We start from the raw sequence: 17958 nt of genomic DNA on the forward strand, positions 1-17958 counted from the left end.
AATGTAGTTCTAATATAGAGAACCAATATTCTGTTGCTTATATTGTGCAATTTTGAAAAGAAAATGCGGCATGTAAAAAGGTTGTGCGAAGGTCAATCGGAATCAAGACAGGTTGAATATGACCAATGAGAGTCGCTGAGGTGTGTAAACATAAACGTTTTTTGGTTTGTTTAGTTTTACGTCCTATTAACAGCCAGGGTCATGTAAGGACGTGCCAGGTTTGTTGGTGGAGGAAAGCCGGAGTACCCGGAGAAAAACCACCGGCCAGCGGTCAGTACCTGGCAACTGCCCCACATAGGATTCGAACCCGCATCCCAGAGGTGGAGGGCTTGTGGTAATATGTCGGGAAATCTTAACCACTCGACCACCGCGGCCCCAAATAAACATAAACAATAGCTATAGCCAAGTGTTATGGAGTTTCTCACCTGCATTGGGGAAAAGACATAGCTATGGAATAAATGTTATTTCAAACCAACCGAAATACTCATTGTAATTTTCATTTTTATGCTTGGTTTCCGACGATAACCTTATCTCCATGCTTGCTTAATTTTCCTTTCCGACGATGATATTTTCTCCATGCTTGCTTAATCTTATTTTCCTACGATGATATTTTCTCCATGCTTGCTTAATCTTCCTTATCGACGATGATATTTTCTCCACTATTCTCCGTACGTGCATCCGTCCCTGCATTCATAGTTTGAGTTGATGCTGAAGCATTTATGTCTTTCAGATATTTCTTGCTAGTTATCCCTTTGATTATTGCTGATAATACTCCGCGGTTTCTTTGACACGGCTGCGGTGAGCGACTGTGCCACATCACCGCATTATCGGTCGGTTTTGACACTTCTATACCATAAATATATGTTACTCAATTTAATTTCCTCCGTTCGTCACCTTCTTTTCTCGGTAATACACATCACAGTAGGTTGTCGGGTAATGATTACAGCGACATGTCTGTCAGGTTGAGGATGAAAAAAGGAAATGTTATTGTCGTCTCTCCGTAGATAATTGATGCTTTATTGACAATTATCGTCCTTTTCAAGATTCATTATCGCTCCATTCTTCCGTTTTAACCGTTAAGCTGTCTCCTTTTCCGGAGTCCTAAAAATATCATTGATTGCTTCCTGAATATTTCAAGTGGTCGTTCTAATATTGCGTGAATTCAATTATTTTCTTAATTGTTCATGAATATATATTTAGTCTATTTGCTGCACAGATGAAACCAAACGGTGATTCAAACAATAACAAAAACAAACAAAAAATAAATATATGCACGCTTAAAATAATGAGATTTACGCATGCTTTGAATTGGGTGTTTCAAAAGAATTAATTGGCTACTGTTGGTTGTTTTTAATTGTGTGAATTGGATTATTTTATTTCTTGATAAATGTACAATTAGTCTACTTACCGCATAGACATTGAAACCAAACCTATCTAAATTATTAATTGGCTACCGTTTCTTGGTTGTGATTAACTCCCCTGTATGCAATGCTTAACTCCCCTGTATAAAATACTTAACCCCCTTGTATGCAATTCTTACCTTCCCTGCTTGCAATGCATAACTCTTCTGTATGCAAATTTTTAACTGTCATGTATGCAATGCTTCCCTCCCTGTATGTAGTGCTTAACTACCATATATGAAGTGCGTAACTCTCCTGTTTGCAATTCTTAACTTCCCTGTATACAATGCTTAACTCCCTTGTATGCAATTCTTAACTCCCATCTGTTCAATGTTTAACTCCCCTGTACGCGATTCTTAACTTCCCTGTATACAATGCATAACTCTCCTGTATGCAATTCTTAACTCCCATCTATTCAATGCTTAATTCCCTTGTTTGCAATTCTTAACTTCCCTGTATACAATGCATAACTCTCCTGTATGCAATTCTTAACTCCCATCTATTCAATGCTTAATTCCCTTGTTTGCAATTCTTTACTCCCCTGTGTGCAATGATTAACTCCCATGTTTACAATTCAATTCTCAACACCCTTGTATGCAATGCTTAACTCCCTGAATGAGATGCGTAACTCCTCTGTATGCAATGCTTAACTCCCCGTTAGCAATGCTTAACTTCCATGTATGCAATGCTTAACTCCCTGAATGCAATGCTTAACTACCATATATGAAATTCGGAACTCTCCTGTTTGTGATTCTTAACTCCCCTGTTTGCAATGCCTAACTCCCATGTTTACAATTCTTAACTCCCCTGTATGCAATGCTTAACCACCGTGTATGAAATGCGTAACTGTCCTGTTTGCAATTCTTAACTTCCCTGTATACAATGCTCAACTCTGCTGTATGCAATGCGTAACTCCCCTGTATGCAATTCTTAACTCTCCTGTATGCAATGCTCAACTCTGCTGTATGCAATGTGCAACTCCCCTGTATGCAATTTTTAATTCCCCTGTATGAAATACTTACCCCCCCCCCCCTGCATGCAATATTCCCCTTCCCTGTATGCAATTCTTAACTCCCATGTATGAATGCTTGAAACCCATGTTTGTAAAACTTGATTCCCATGTATGCAATGCTTAACTCCCATGTATGCAATGCTTAATTCCCCTGTTGCAATTCTTAACTCCCATGTATGCAATGCTTGAAACCCATGTTTGTAAAACTTGACTCCCATGTATGCAAGGCTTAACTCCCTGAATGCAATGCTGAAATGCGAAACTCTCCTATTTGCAATTCGTAACTGCCCTGTTTGCAATGCGCAACTCCCATCTATGCAATGTTTAACTCCCCTGTACGCAAATCTTAATTCCCCTGTATGCAATACTTAACCCCCTCTATACAATTCTTAATTCCCCGGTATGCAATACTTAAACACCTGTATGCAAATCTTACCTCCCCTGTTTGCAATACCTAACCCCCTGTATGCAATTCTTAATTCCCCTGTATGCAATTTTAACTCCTCTGTATGCAATGCTTAACTCCCTCATATGCAATGCGTAAATCCCCTGTATGCTATGCTTGACTACCATGTATGAAATTCGTAACACTCCTGTATGAAATGCGTAAGTCCCATGTATGAAATGCGTAACTCCCATGTATGCAATGCTTAACTCCCATGTATGAAATTCGTAACTCACATGTATGCAGTACTTAACTCCCTGTATGCATTGCTTAACTACCATATATGAAATGCGTAACCTCTCCCCTGTGCAATGCTTAAATTCCCTGTATGCAATACTCAACTCCTTTGTATGCAATATATAACTCTCATGTATGCAATTCTTAACTCCCCTGTATGCAATGCTTAACAACCATGTATGAAATGCGTAACTATCCTGTTTGCAATTCTTAACACCCCTGGATGAAATGCGTAACTCTCCTGTTTGCAATTCTTAACACCCCTGGATGAAATACGTAACTCTCCTGTTTGCAATTCTTATCTCCCCTGTATGCAATGCTTTACTCCCCTGTATGCAATGCTTAACAACCATGTATGAAATGCATAATTCTTCTGTTTGCAATTCTAAACTTCCCTGTATGCAATGTCTAACTCTCGTGTATTCAATGCGTAACTCCCCTGTAGGCAATTCTTAACTCTACCGTATGCAATGCTGAACTCTTATGTATGAAATACGTAACTCCCCTATTTGCAATGCTTAACTCCCCTGTATGCAATGTGTTGAATGTGAGGTGAGATTTATTGTATGTTGTGGGAGTATGCGATTACAGCGTTCGTGTCTGGAGTTAAGCAGGTATATATCTCCTTCGATTCCATGTCAAACAGAATAAAGACTCATTTCAATGCAGTTCCACCGTCACAATGTATAGTAAAGTATAAGCCGCCGATATTGGAAACAATACGATATATTTAACCACTAACCTTCGTTTCAATGTTGTCTCGGGGCTTATCTGTGGGGTTTTTTCGGATTTAAGATTAATAGCTATAAATAACTTTATCGACATTTGTGTGGCTAAAGTCGACACTGGGATTACATTTAGGGATTCTGTAGAACTAGATAGCATTGATTTGTTTGATAAAGTCTCGAAGCGAGACATCTGGTGTGTAATATCAAGTCTCTGTGTAATATACGTGTATTACGGGTGTCTCGAGAACAAAGATCTATTTTCATCATTTCATTTGCTTCTTTTGCACGCGAAGTGAAACATTGTCGTTTGTCTTGCGCTCAGACAAATTCATTGCAGATACATAATGTATATTTAACGTCAAATAAGGTAGGATCGCTGTCCTGTTGCTTCTTATAGCTGTGATGAAGCTGAATTGGGTATGCAATACTTCATGCAAGCATATGTATGGATAAAGCGAGACAAGTTCAGTTACATTCTTCTGACTACAAGTAAACCATTTGTGTTGGGTTTATATCTTTAATGGCTGGTTTTAGATTCATATAGACACAAAACAAACATTTTTTTTAATTGGCATTATATCATTTGTATATTGAGTTACTCTAGATAGAAGAAGTACAGTTTTCAGAAACACATATACACTGATTTAGATTTGGGAAATATGACGCTGTGTGTCAGCTCGATCTTAAGGTTAATATTAGCAAATATAAAGTTGGCTTTTTGTGTTTTATTGTGTAACAAATCAGAATACTATTAACAAATAGTTAATTTACTGTTTATAATACCAGTAAAACTGTTCATTCCTCAGACAATAATTACCCAAAAGATCGCGGTGAATTACGGATACGATTACAGACGAGCGTTCACTCTTTAATTCGAGTTCCATAGTTTTATTTGTGGAAGGCCAATCGATTTAATCACGCGTTGTAATGTCCTACTTTTAGGACGGCCAAAACTAGATGCAATGTATGGCGAACAGCAGGATCTAGAATTGCATTTTCAGAAGTTCTGATTTACAAGAGAAAGAAATCACAGATAAGGAAAGAAAGGTAAATTGGTAGATACATTAATTTAGCTCAATGCCTGCTACAGTAAAGATAAATCTTGTTTATAGGATGGAAGATTCGTTAGCCTTTTCTTCCTTCTTTCGTTAAGTATCGAAATGCTGCATAAAAACTGTGATCCATCCTGGCTTTCTACACAGCGTGCTATTTACACAAAAGTTCCCCACAGAAGCATATGTCTTTTTACAATATTCAATCAATCTGGTGTAAATGACTTCATTCTGTGCGACATTTCGCCTTAATGGTGTCGAAACTATTTATCTACAATGTAAGACACTGCGTTAAAAAGTGAATGAAATTTAACATCTGTAACTTTTAGATTAAGTAACACATTTAGTTTTCTTCTCGAAACCATACTTCAGCCACGAAGGGAGTATGGAACTGCCATGGGTGGAAAGAGAGGCTAAATAATATAGAATATGTGATATCTGATATTTGGTCTCCTCTTACGGTAGTGCAACGTGTGGGGAGAGGGCAGTTGACTCCCTTGCACCCTCCCTGTTTTACAGAATCTTAGTTGGATATTAGTATGGTATATGAGCAGACACGTACATCCATAGAGATTGGAAACTCCTTTTTTTGTCTTTGGTGACGGGACCTCTGGTATATAGGCATTTTCCCTTGGGTAACTACATGTACTTTAATTTTAATTTAAGTATATTCGTTTAAACATGATGTTTTGGCCCCAGTATAAAGTTTAAACATTATATCATGGTTTGATGTGACCAATTTTCATGATTAATGTGTTTTGATATGAGTTTTTTACCTGCGTACCCTTGGGATTATACAGAGGTATATCTGCAGTTCGGAAAAATAGTGGAGTTTCCAATCACTCTAATATTTGTTTCTGGTATGAGTATGGGAGTATTCCTCTTGGTGTCGGGCGGACGATTGTTATATTAAGGCGACTGTCTTTGAATTTGTTTTCTAACTTTCCGTATACTGTCTTCATTGACACTGCCACTCACTTGATCTGGCCGTGGGGCCGCGGTGGCCGATTGGTTAAGGTGTCTCGACATATATAACCACAGGCCCTCCACCCCTGGCTCGCGAGTTCGCATACCATGTGAGGCAGTTCCAGGTACAGGCTGCTGGTCGGTGGTTTTTCTACGGATACTTATGATTGTTTCTGATCCTACTATGCGCTCAGCATAAAGAGAATGGAACGACTGGTTTTCCTGTAGTCAGTATAATCTGAACGAGAAGTGTGTTATTCAGTGGATGTTGGAGTACGATCCAGTGAGATAGCACTATAAAATCCGGAGGAGGTACATTTTGTAAAAGGAAGCACAAAGAAAACAAACATTACCATCGACATCATATGAAATACCGCACCTTTACTGTAAACACACAAATAGCATTATATAAACGTAAGCAGAACTATGCAGAATAACAGATTCAACAATTTATATATCAACTACATTGTAATACCATATAACCAGTAAGCTGAACTCCGTATAACACATAGTAAACTGAAATCTGTAGAATAACACATTCAACAATTTATATTACAAGTACATTGTAATACCATATAACCAGTAAGCTGAATTCTGCAGAAAAAAAACATATTCAGCAACTTAGATCATTTGCTTTAAATCATTTATATTTGTAATCTACAACCTAAATAGGCTTTGACAATTTTTACTTTGATTATTTAAAATGCAGAATTTGCTAAAATGAAGATGACAGACACTCAAAGCCAAATAATCCTTCAGATCAGGTAATTTTCTCTGTGTTTTTCTATGTATTCATTTGATAATAAGATATTTCTAATTGGCGACAACCTTTTAGTGAATATGTCGTTGAAAGAATAAGACGATGATTGCAATATTGGTAATTCCACATCAAAGGATTAAATAATGCTAATGAACTCTCCCGTCAACGACTGCATCTGTCCCTCAGTGCGAAGATTAAGTTGTCATCTGAAATCCTGCTGAATGCCTATCAAACTAGCCGACTGGCTCGAACACCATTAGCTACAATGTGTACAAAGGCTAACAAAAAGCTAACAAAAAATGTAATCACGTAACAAGAGATCTTAACAAGTACGAAACGGCTTCACGAGTTGTCTGTGTTTAAATGTAATCTGCATTTGAGTGCTGAGTAAAATGGGCATCGCTCAGATACGATTATAAGAACAACTGGATGGTCATGATGGGGCGATAGAGTCAACGTTCTATGAACAGCTAGGGTCATTTAAGAACGATCTTCCGGTGTATGAAATGTACACGAAATTATCATAACTTTCTGACACAAGTGACATAATAGACTAATTTGCACTGACACTTTTAAAATATATTTCACCTGGTAATATAAAACCGATCTTCGTCGAAATCTATTTCATTACTTGTTGTTGTAAACTTGTTGATGATAAAGGAAATTAACAGAAGTAAAATGAAATCCACTGATTTCCAGACAAAAACATTTATACACGTATATTAATTCAACAACTAGCAACTACCTACTTCAACTAGCTGTACCGATGCCCTCAATGCACGATCGTATATGATGAACTACATTTTGGTATCTAATATTTCATCATCTTCCTAACTTTTATCCCGACCACTCACTTGATACCAACTCACCTTTCTGCTATTAGGTTATGCCCCTGCTTAGTTTTCATTAAAATGTGACCAGTTGCGGTGAAGTGTTTGGTGTCTTCTGTTTCACTATCAAAAAGCATAATATTACAAATGAAGAAACACAACTCCTATATGTACTAGCCTACTGCAACATAAACATTTACACACACAACATATTTCATACAAGGGCGTCAATTCATACAGCGACTGCTGCCATGAGGCTAGGGCATTAGGCCAAACACGACCAACAAAACAACTACTTTAAGACAAATGTAATTGTATATCAAAGCACTATGGAATCCAGGGGAATAGAATCGAAATTAATAAAACCCTGTCAATGAAAAGATTGCCCTGTCTGCCTTCTGTCACAACCAAACGATACTGACCGCTTAGTGACCTCATGTTTCAACTAGAATCATATATCCCCGGGTAATTTCTTGGCGTTTTAATCAGTATCTGTCAAGTGATCTTCGATTTGATATGCGAACTGTGTCAAATATCAATCGCTGATGGTTGTGTCTGTTCTAAAGTGTAACGAGTTGTCATGCACACAATATTGATGGTGTTAAACTGATAACGTTCTTAGTCATATACCCGTAATCACTCTGTTATTTACATGAATTGATGTTTAGTTGGTTCCTCTGCCCATACATTTTGCCAAGCAATTCTACAAAAAGTGTTAGTTTCTGTAAATCGCGATTATGATTTGTTAATATCAATAATTTTTAACAAAGTTAGAAAAACACTTGTTTATGTTTATTAGGCTAAAATATGTCTTTTTAGGATGACATTGTCAAAAAAATCGGTCGGGATTTTTATTTTTTTATTTTTTTACAGTCCTTACTTAAAAACGTAACTCCTTATTGACAATAATCAAACCAGTCTTCGAATGTGTTTAAGAATAGTACTGAGGCAGGACACGAACATACCGTGTAACCCCCCACCCCCCACCCCCTACCCCAAAAAAAAAAAATAATAATAACAATAATAATTACACGCTGTTACACGTTGCACACATGGCACCTAACCAGGTACTTACACTTAATCATGGAGCCTAGGCGTATCATTCAGTAATATAACGAAGATGGGGTTAACAGTGTTTAACCAGCAAAAAGTTTATATCTTCATTTTGTCTATCTAGTAAAAATATTCACGTATTAAAATTATTTTGCTATTGATACATTCGCGAACACTCAACAGAAGCGAGATTAATGTAATATTTCACACTACGAATAATTCCTCTCTTGCAGTATTTATGATTGTGTATATTTGTCTTCAATCTCAACAAAAACCTAGATGGAGCATTGGTGTCCTCTAAACTATCGAGTCGCTAAAACACAATATCTCGGTAATTAGCAGAACCGCTGTGTTGTGTTCAGTTTTACACTGATATAGCTACCATAAAATGCAATTTGAGACAAATACGATCACTTGCTGGGAAGGAGTTTGTCGACATTCAAGTCCCTCTGGGAAGTACGGTAGGTCTGATTTAGATGTTTGGCGGAAATTGATACAAAAGCGACGGTGTTTACTATGTGTGTAACGCTTGTTTTCATCAATAAATAATTCAAAATAGTCCCTTTTATGCACGTTTCATGTATGTATGTAATTGTATTTATACATCGACACTTACATAACCAGACAGATACATTTGTCTACCAGACATATACATTTGTCTGTGAGACTAAGTTTTCTTTTTATATTTCATAGAGCGATTGTCGAAATGAGATTTAGTTTATTAGATTAACATTCCATTTACAAGAAAGATCATTTAAGAAAGACGACCGCCCATGTGTGCAATATGTTGTAGTGTGTGAATGATTGTATGTTTTGGGAGGCTGCGGTATATACGCTTGTTTGATTGTTTGATTTTTCAACGTCCTATTAACAGCCAGGGTCAGTTAAGGATGGTCTACCATGTATGCAGTATGTAGCGTGTGTGAAGTGCGAGGTGCGTGTTTCTGGGGAATGTGGTATGTTCATGGTTCTTCTTCTTGTACAGTGGAACTGTTGCCTTTTTATAGTGCTATATCACTGAAGCATGCCGCCGAAGACACCAAGCAACACACTCGACCCGGTCACATTATACTGACAACGGGCGAACCAGTCGTCCCTCTCCCTGTTTGCTGAGCGCTAAGCAGAAGCAGAAACTACCATTATTATAGACTTTGGTGTGTCTCGGCCAGGGGACAGAACCCAGAGCCTTTCTCGTAGGGCCGAACGCTAAACTTATGGCCAAAAGTGAGGCGGTGCCAAGGAAGGCATTAGGAAAGATAATTTAGTTAGAAAGAAGAGAAAATATAAGATCCTTAATTTAGTCGCCTTTTACGATCATGCAAAAGGGACAGCAGGTAAAATTCTAACGCCCTACTTGTATGGCCTGTGTTGTGTCTCCTTGTGATAGTGTGTTTTGGGAGGCTGCGGTATATTCGCGTTGTGTCTCCTTGTGATAGTGTGTTTTGGGAGGCTGCAGTTTATATATATAGATGTATATATTATGTCTCCATGTGGTAGTGGACCTCTTGACCATTTTACATAGTAATCTTTAATTTAGCATGGTTGCTTTTACAGCTGTAGTAGTTATTATGCGTAATCTACGCCCTATTGATGTAAATGATATTAAGACTTCGGTATTTAAATGTACGTGATGTGTCTCCATGCTATATTGGAATTTTCGCGATTTAATAGTACTATCCGTCCAATCTAACTTTAACTTAAAAACTAACAAACAAAGCAGCAAAATACATACATGCGAGTCCGTCTTTAAATCACTAATTTGTTAATAGCACATTAGCACCGAATCAATCAACCAACCAGTACAAATGTTACATTTATTCAACAAGGTTTTCCGATAATTTTATAGTTTATATAGCTCGAAAATCATAAATGGACCCGAATTATCACTAAATAATTAAACAAAAACCCAGAAACTTTGTTACGCTGCAACTATTTAACTATTAAAGTTATTATTCTGTGAACACAAATTTCATGATTTAAGTATATACAACCTTCTAGTTTTTACCATATGGTCGGTTATTTTTGCGGTGATGATATTTGCGCAATTTCGCGGCACATTGCTATGATCGGGAAAATTTAAGCCGCAAAATAATGAGAAATGTTGAACGATATCTACTCTTAAATCTATATTGCGAAAATTTAAAATAGCTTACATATGGTTTTCTTATTTTCAGATCAAATCGCGAAAATTTCATTCCGCGAATATAAGTGGCTATACAGTATCTCTATTTTCGTCACACGGGCAACCGTGATATTAAATTCGCAGTGATTTATGATTATAAACACTGTAAATCTGAATAATCTTACTTTATTGTTATCCTTTGATATTGAAACTTCTGTTTGATATCCATCCATTAAGTCCTTAAATTTTAATAATATGTTTTAAAGAATTTGAAAATCACCGGTTTAACTTTCTTATAGACATAGAAATCTATATTTTTTAAACAAATTGAGATATCTAAAATGCTCCGTCAGTTCACAGGATCATTCCAAAATCACTGGTTGTCCTGGCTTAATGGAGGCTTGCCTTGCTGGGTGCCAAAGTTAATTGATCACTCGTCAATGGAAGAAAGCAGAGACTAGGTGCCATATTATTGAACGGTTAAAGCGTTTTGGATAGGAGAGTGCTCCGATACAGTGCGGTATACACTGAAGTACAGAACCTCATTGAAAATGTACCGGCATTGTTAACTTACAACAATGGAAACAAATGTTTAAAATATTTTTGTTTTCAGTTTTATAAATAAGAGTTTCGTTGTGAGGTTCGAGTATACTCGATATAACTTTGTATACAAAATGTCATATATAAAGAACACATTTTGTATACAAAAAATTAAAAGTTAAATTCGAATTATCACAGATAATAAAGCTTTCAATGTTTATTTTCTTAGGCAAAGCCAGATGTACAATTATGACCTCTGTGCGTGGTAGAAAAACGGTCTTGAATAAAAGATATTGTAGTCTGAAACTTGCACAAGTCATACGATCAGACAATCAAGTTCAGCAATGCGGACTCTGACATACACCGTTGTTGACTGTGCATGTACTGTTGGTAGTTAAATCGCCGACGGATCTACGGGCAAAGATAATACATATGAAATTATTCAAAAGGTTTCATAATCACGATTCTGCTTAATCTAATCTGATATAATTCTCAGACACTATGCCTATTATGATTTCTTGATCTTACACAAAGAAAATGCATATACGACTAAATGCTACCAGATTTGATGGAAAATTAACATTTTGTCAATTATGACTTCTGCGGTATATGCTTCAGTGAGATATCACTATAAAAAGGGCTAAGGTTCCAATATAGCCTCAAGGAGACACGACACAGATACACCACAGCCTCCCAAAACATACATACATTCACACACCACAACACAGATATACCACAGCCTCCCAAAACATACAGACATTCACACACCACAACACAGATATACCACAGCCTCCCAAAACATACAGACATTCACACAGCGTAACAACTTGCACCACATAGGATGCCGTCCATAAATGTCATTTGCTGTTATAAAATAACCTAATCAACCAAAAAAAAGGGATTTACTGACATCATGATAACATTGAGTACCAACTCGTTTTTAAGCAACAGGAATTTATTCCAAATATAACTGGTAATGTACTCTACGTGCGTTTAAAAGTGCAGTTGATGTTCACGCGAAGCCAACAAATAATGAACAAGTGTAAATTTACATTGGTGTAATATTGAGAACTCATTGGGTTGGCGGTATATGAGGAAAACATTCTGGGCGTCAGATTGATATAAATACGCTGGTGGCATGGATAGGTCGACCACTATTATTAGACTGTTGGACACTGGATTTGTTTGTTAAAGCGTCCAAATAACAGTTATTTGAGGATAAGTCATGATAAAGTTGGTCGGTTGATTGATTATATTGAAGTCCTTTTAATATAGTGTGTCATTTAAGGACCGTCTCCCGTTTATGCGGCGTGTTGCGCGACTGATGTGCATAGCTTTTGTGTGGGTGTGGGTTTTTTTGTTTGTTTTCCTTGTTTTTCTTGTTTGTTTTTTTATTAAGGCCGCGGTACATTCGTGCTGTGCCTCTTTATAATAGTGGATTTTTTGCTCTTTTTATAGTGTAATCTCACTGAAGCAGCCGACCAAGCACATCCCATCCGGTCACATGCCCTGGCCTCTGGTCGTCAGCTCCTGGCGACTGCCCCACTCTTACTCTAATCCATAGGTAGATACTATTATGTCCGAGTAAAAAAAAGCCATCACCGTCGGAAATCCAGTGTCTAAACTCCACTACGCTCCGTTTATACATGAAATGACGAAAAATACTGCATTAAAACAGGAAAAATTAATTACTCGCGCAACCACCACGTCCTCTCCGAAAGCGAAAAGGGGCACTCTATCAATGCCGAAAACTCAAGGCAACGAAAGCGGTTTCAAGTGAAAGGTTTGATGTTAAGGTCAGTAAATCCATTCTGCTAAGAAACCTGCATTTTGATTGGTCGAAATTTCCGAAAAGATTTTTTCGGGAAAACGACTCGACTCGTATCATGCGACCCATGGTATTACACCATAGACTGGTTAACGTGTGTAACTGACGATGCATAGGCACCCGTCCTTCGTGACAGCAAAACATTGCAATATTCCCCGCGCTCCGCAGTAGTATATATTTTGATGTATAACCTATATGTTTTTGTAGTAACAGAAAAAAAATATCGAAAATGGAAGGATCCCAACAACACGAATTGAGTATAAAGACGTTAACACGCGAAATTTAGTCGTAAATAAGTCGGGTTGTGGTATTCTATCCATCTTTTTCACACGAAAACAATATGATGTGAAGCAAACCGCTCGTATTGAATATTAAATGTAACAAGAGGCTTATAGCTCCACTGTAGGGGTGCGACATATTCCGACATTTTATAGTCGGTCGTATCTATCCTAGAAGAAAAGCGAATATGTTATTCGAGAGTTATCAATTCCGACATGACTGTTTTATTGAACAAACACAGTGTAATGTTAGAGCGCTCACTGAGTTGGAGACTGATTTACAAGGTGAGCAGGTGTTCCTTTCTCATCTTTAGAATGCATATCCACTGGCATCAACAACCGTCTTCCCGGCTTCACAATCGAGAAATGTAAATAGGATAATGAAACTGATAACATATGTAAATACTGTCCAGCGCATCAGGTAAACACAGAAAAAGCCAAAATGTTTGATTATTAGTTCGTTCATATTCCATCGCTCGTCCCTTTGTCAATATGACGCGGTGGGGTGACGCAGTGGGTTGGGTGACAGGAAGCTTTTGTTTGTTTGTTTGTTTGTTTGATTAATTAACGTCCTATTAACAGCTATGGTCATGTAAGGACGGCCTCCCATGTATGCGATGTGTTGCGTGTATGTTGTGCGAAGTGCATGTTTTAGAAGACTGCGGTATATTCATGTTGTGTCTTCTTGTATAGTGGAACTGTTGCCTTTTTATAGTGCTATATCTTCAATGGGATAGCACTTTATTGTGTTTTCCGCGATATCACATCGACAGGGAACTTAACAGTTACCAAATTACGTGCAAAGAACTAGTGCATTTCGCATTGGTAGAGGGATTGCGTGGATGCAGTTTTAAATTAATATTGCCATTTAAACAAAATGTTGTTACAGCATTTTGTGACCCTCAGGTAGAATATCCCTTTCCTTCACACGAAAGAGTCTTAACTATAGTCTATACGCTGGACACAATCTTTATCTATTATAAACAAACGGTTTCTAGTTCTCAAATAATAAAAAGGCAAACTTTACTCATCACAAAAATGGAATTTATAAACATTGTCAACATATGGTGCCTTAAATGTTCGGGTATTGTTTCAGAGGTATTTATGGAACAGGTCCGGTAAGTACAAAAAGGTGACAATTAACATTTATGGTAGCGACAAACACTATAAGCTGATCACATCTTAATCCCATCAAACACGAGTTTCAGAGAGTACAATGCAGTTTCCGGGTTCAACAAGCTAGAGGACATTGTTTCCATATTTTTTTTAGAATTCGTGACTTAGAAAATGTCAAAGGGACTGATGAATACTTAGAATGTGTCACCAGTGTATTAGATATAATGACTTCATGATTTCATTTGTAACGCAATGGTTGTTCTATTTTCTACTCGTGTCAAAAATGAAAACAGGAGTTTCCACCCATTAGATAAATGACACCAAATTGTGTAACATAAACTATGATGAGCATATTTAAACATTGACAAGTGTGCTCTTGTTTGGTGTCTTTTGAAGCATGCGTCATTGAGATAGCACTAGGGGACAGGATTACAAGGAGATGGTAATATTTAAGCATTAAATTGCCTTCTTGGGGGATTTATGGTCCTACAATTCTCCCAGGATTGCAGACGATTTGAATAACGTGCGTTAGTGCGTTACGATTAATTTGTTATTCAGGTAGCGTACAAGTACGCACAAAAATGCGCATTTCGTCATGAAGTCGTTCAGAACGACGTCACATTACATATTAAACATATCACTACACCAATGGGAGTTATAGGAGAATTATGATCTCATAAATTCTCTTTTCGGTTGATAATGTTATATAGTGTCAGTCCCGAGCAAATGGAAATATTAATATACCAGTCTTCCAAAACATATAGACATTCACACACCGCAATATGTTGCTCACTTGGGACAGTATCCTTAAATAAACTTAAATAACTCTTATATCCCTTACATGACCCTTAAATGACCCTCAAAGGTTAATAGGCCATTTTACTAGCAAACCAAAGCAAACTCAACTACTGTATGTAACAAGCCTTATATATATATAACATTATCTCAATTTATTATATAATTCCCCTCCGTGCTTAGTTTAGTAATATATTTGAGGTATGCATATTTGAAATTGCAATACAGTATCACTTTGAATGGCAAAGACAAATTACAAATGCCAAGCTATTGCTTACAGATATAACTTATTGTTTATTGTTTGTTGTATGGATATCTGCGACATAGCAATTCTGAGCTGCACGTTTCGTGTGATATTTCCAATGAAGGAAGTCCACTTAACACATGAATCTTGTTAATATGAACATTCTCTGACATGAAAATAGCCCCGCAGCTACGCCAAACCATATGGTTGGCCTTTAACGAATCAAAAAAGTCTCCTCAATTGAAGCAAGTTGGCTCTTTGAGAGCAAGAAGCATGACAAATCCTTTCAGAATTACCAATTAGGAATAAGCCCAAGGTTCTTTATGAGCAGGCTCTTTGCAAACTGCTTCAAATTTAATCTATCAAATGTTGGCGACAAATTAGTTGCAACCTCAAGGACTATTAAGAACGTAACCTTTTGTATTAAGTAGTTATCTCGATATTCTGCTCATTCTAGCGAAATGAGAATGTCCATTATTCGACTTTTTGTCCACCCACGGCACATGACATCACCTTGTGTTTCAGTGACCTGCTTTGTGGTTATCTACGATATAGGGAACTTAGGGAACAACCAGCTAAATAAAAATTATATTTTCAGAATGGATCCTGTGTATAGTGGCTTTATATACAGAAGACTTAAGTAAAATTTTGACCCGGCAACTTGTTGGCTGATTAACTCTATTTCGTTTCATGGCATTTTTTATCCCTATATAACAATTATATGAAGTTGAAAATCCGGATTGAAATTTCGGTTGAAAATATTATTTTGGTAATGCATAGTAAAACCATTAGAATTTCAGGATTTTTCAGTACAAAATGCACCTTATTTTAAAATTGCTACCCTGGTTGGAATTTCAGCTGAATGATTTTGGTTTTAATAGTTTGACGTCAGGATTAAACAGCCAAGGTCATTTAAGGACATGTCAGATTTGTTGGTGAATAAAAACTACCGGCAAGTGGTCAAAATCTGACAAAAATTAACGTTCACATTAACGTAAATCTATTTTAATTATATAAGTCAGATATATATACATACTTTTCTGTCCTCTTATACCATGAAACAAATTATTTGTATCTGAGGTTAGGTATTTCATACTTCCGAAGTACATTGAGATGGCAATGTTTAGTCTCTCTCTCTCTATATATATACATATATGTGCATGTGTTCCTATCATAATCTATTTTTCAACCATTTTACTCGAAAATATACGCATATTTGGCACATTAAAAACTAATTTGAGCTTTATTGATAATATACAACGTCGAAGACTTTTTTTTTAATTTCAATTTCTCAAAATAGGGAAGAAACTTTTACTCCCCGCTATAGACTATCAGTGTGTTAATACGGCTATGCTGACCAATTATCTGTTATACAATTAATCCCGGGATTTCTACATGGTACATAGTACCATTTATTATGGAATATCGTCACCGACAGATACAGTTGACTACACACATATAAAATTATTGTACAAATAATGGTCTTGTGTAACATAACAACAAAAGAAAGACAATTGTAGGCCTTATTTAAACCATACAAAATCAAATTTTACTAACTGATATGGCGTGTGTCCATTACAATTTTGACTGAATAAGCATTACCAGTTTCGTTTATACTTTTAAACACAAAGCATTGTGATATGTATTCGCCATGGCTTTATCCTCTATATAGTCTATTAATCATAGTGCGATATGGAGTTTTTCTCTGCATCTTGGCTATGTTTTTTATAGTAACGTTCTATTGATAGCCAGGGTCATTTAAGGACGGCCTCTCATGTGTGTCAGTATAATGTGACTGGGTGGGGTGTGTTGCTTGGTGTCTTCGGCGGCATGCTTCAGGGATGTAGCACTATAAAAAGGGCATCAGTTCCACTTCCACAGAAGACACAACATGAATATACCGCAGTCTCCCAAAACACGCACCTCGCACAACACACCGCATACATGGGAGGCCGTCCTTACATGACCATAGCTGTTAATAGGACGTTAATTAATCAAACAAACAAACAAAAAGTGTGACGAGTGTGTTTTAGATATAGATATAGATATATAAGATTTCCAGTACAGGAACTACTAATAGTTCCTCTTCACCGGACCCAAAGTTTTTGTTATTAATTATATCACATTCCGGTTATAGAAGCCTTGTAGTTAAATAGGATATCTTGATTTTTCCACTTTTTATCCAGTCTGTTTTTTAAACAGTTAATGTTTGGAGCCGATACAACTTCCTCAGCAAGACTGTTCCATAGCTTTACTGTTCTCATAGCAAAAGTGTTCCTTCGTAGTAGTGTCCTCGATTGCTCTGGAAATATCATTCTTGTGTTCCCTATTCTACTATGTCTTGTTACAACATTATCCCACAATTTAAAAATGAGCATGCCTCTCCATCATAGATTCCGTTTGTTATTTTATATAACTCTTTCTGTGTATGGTAAATTATGTAATCCTTGAAGGCTTTTAGGTGCTCTTCGCTGTACCGCTTCGAGTCTATGTCCTTGATCTTGTTCGGAGTCCAAACCGAGCTTGCATAGTCTAATTGTGATCTCGCCAGA

The sequence above is a fragment of the Argopecten irradians genome, chromosome 14, assembly GCF_041381155.1.
Source record: "Argopecten irradians isolate NY chromosome 14, Ai_NY, whole genome shotgun sequence".
NCBI lineage: Eukaryota > Metazoa > Mollusca > Bivalvia > Pectinida > Pectinidae > Argopecten > Argopecten irradians.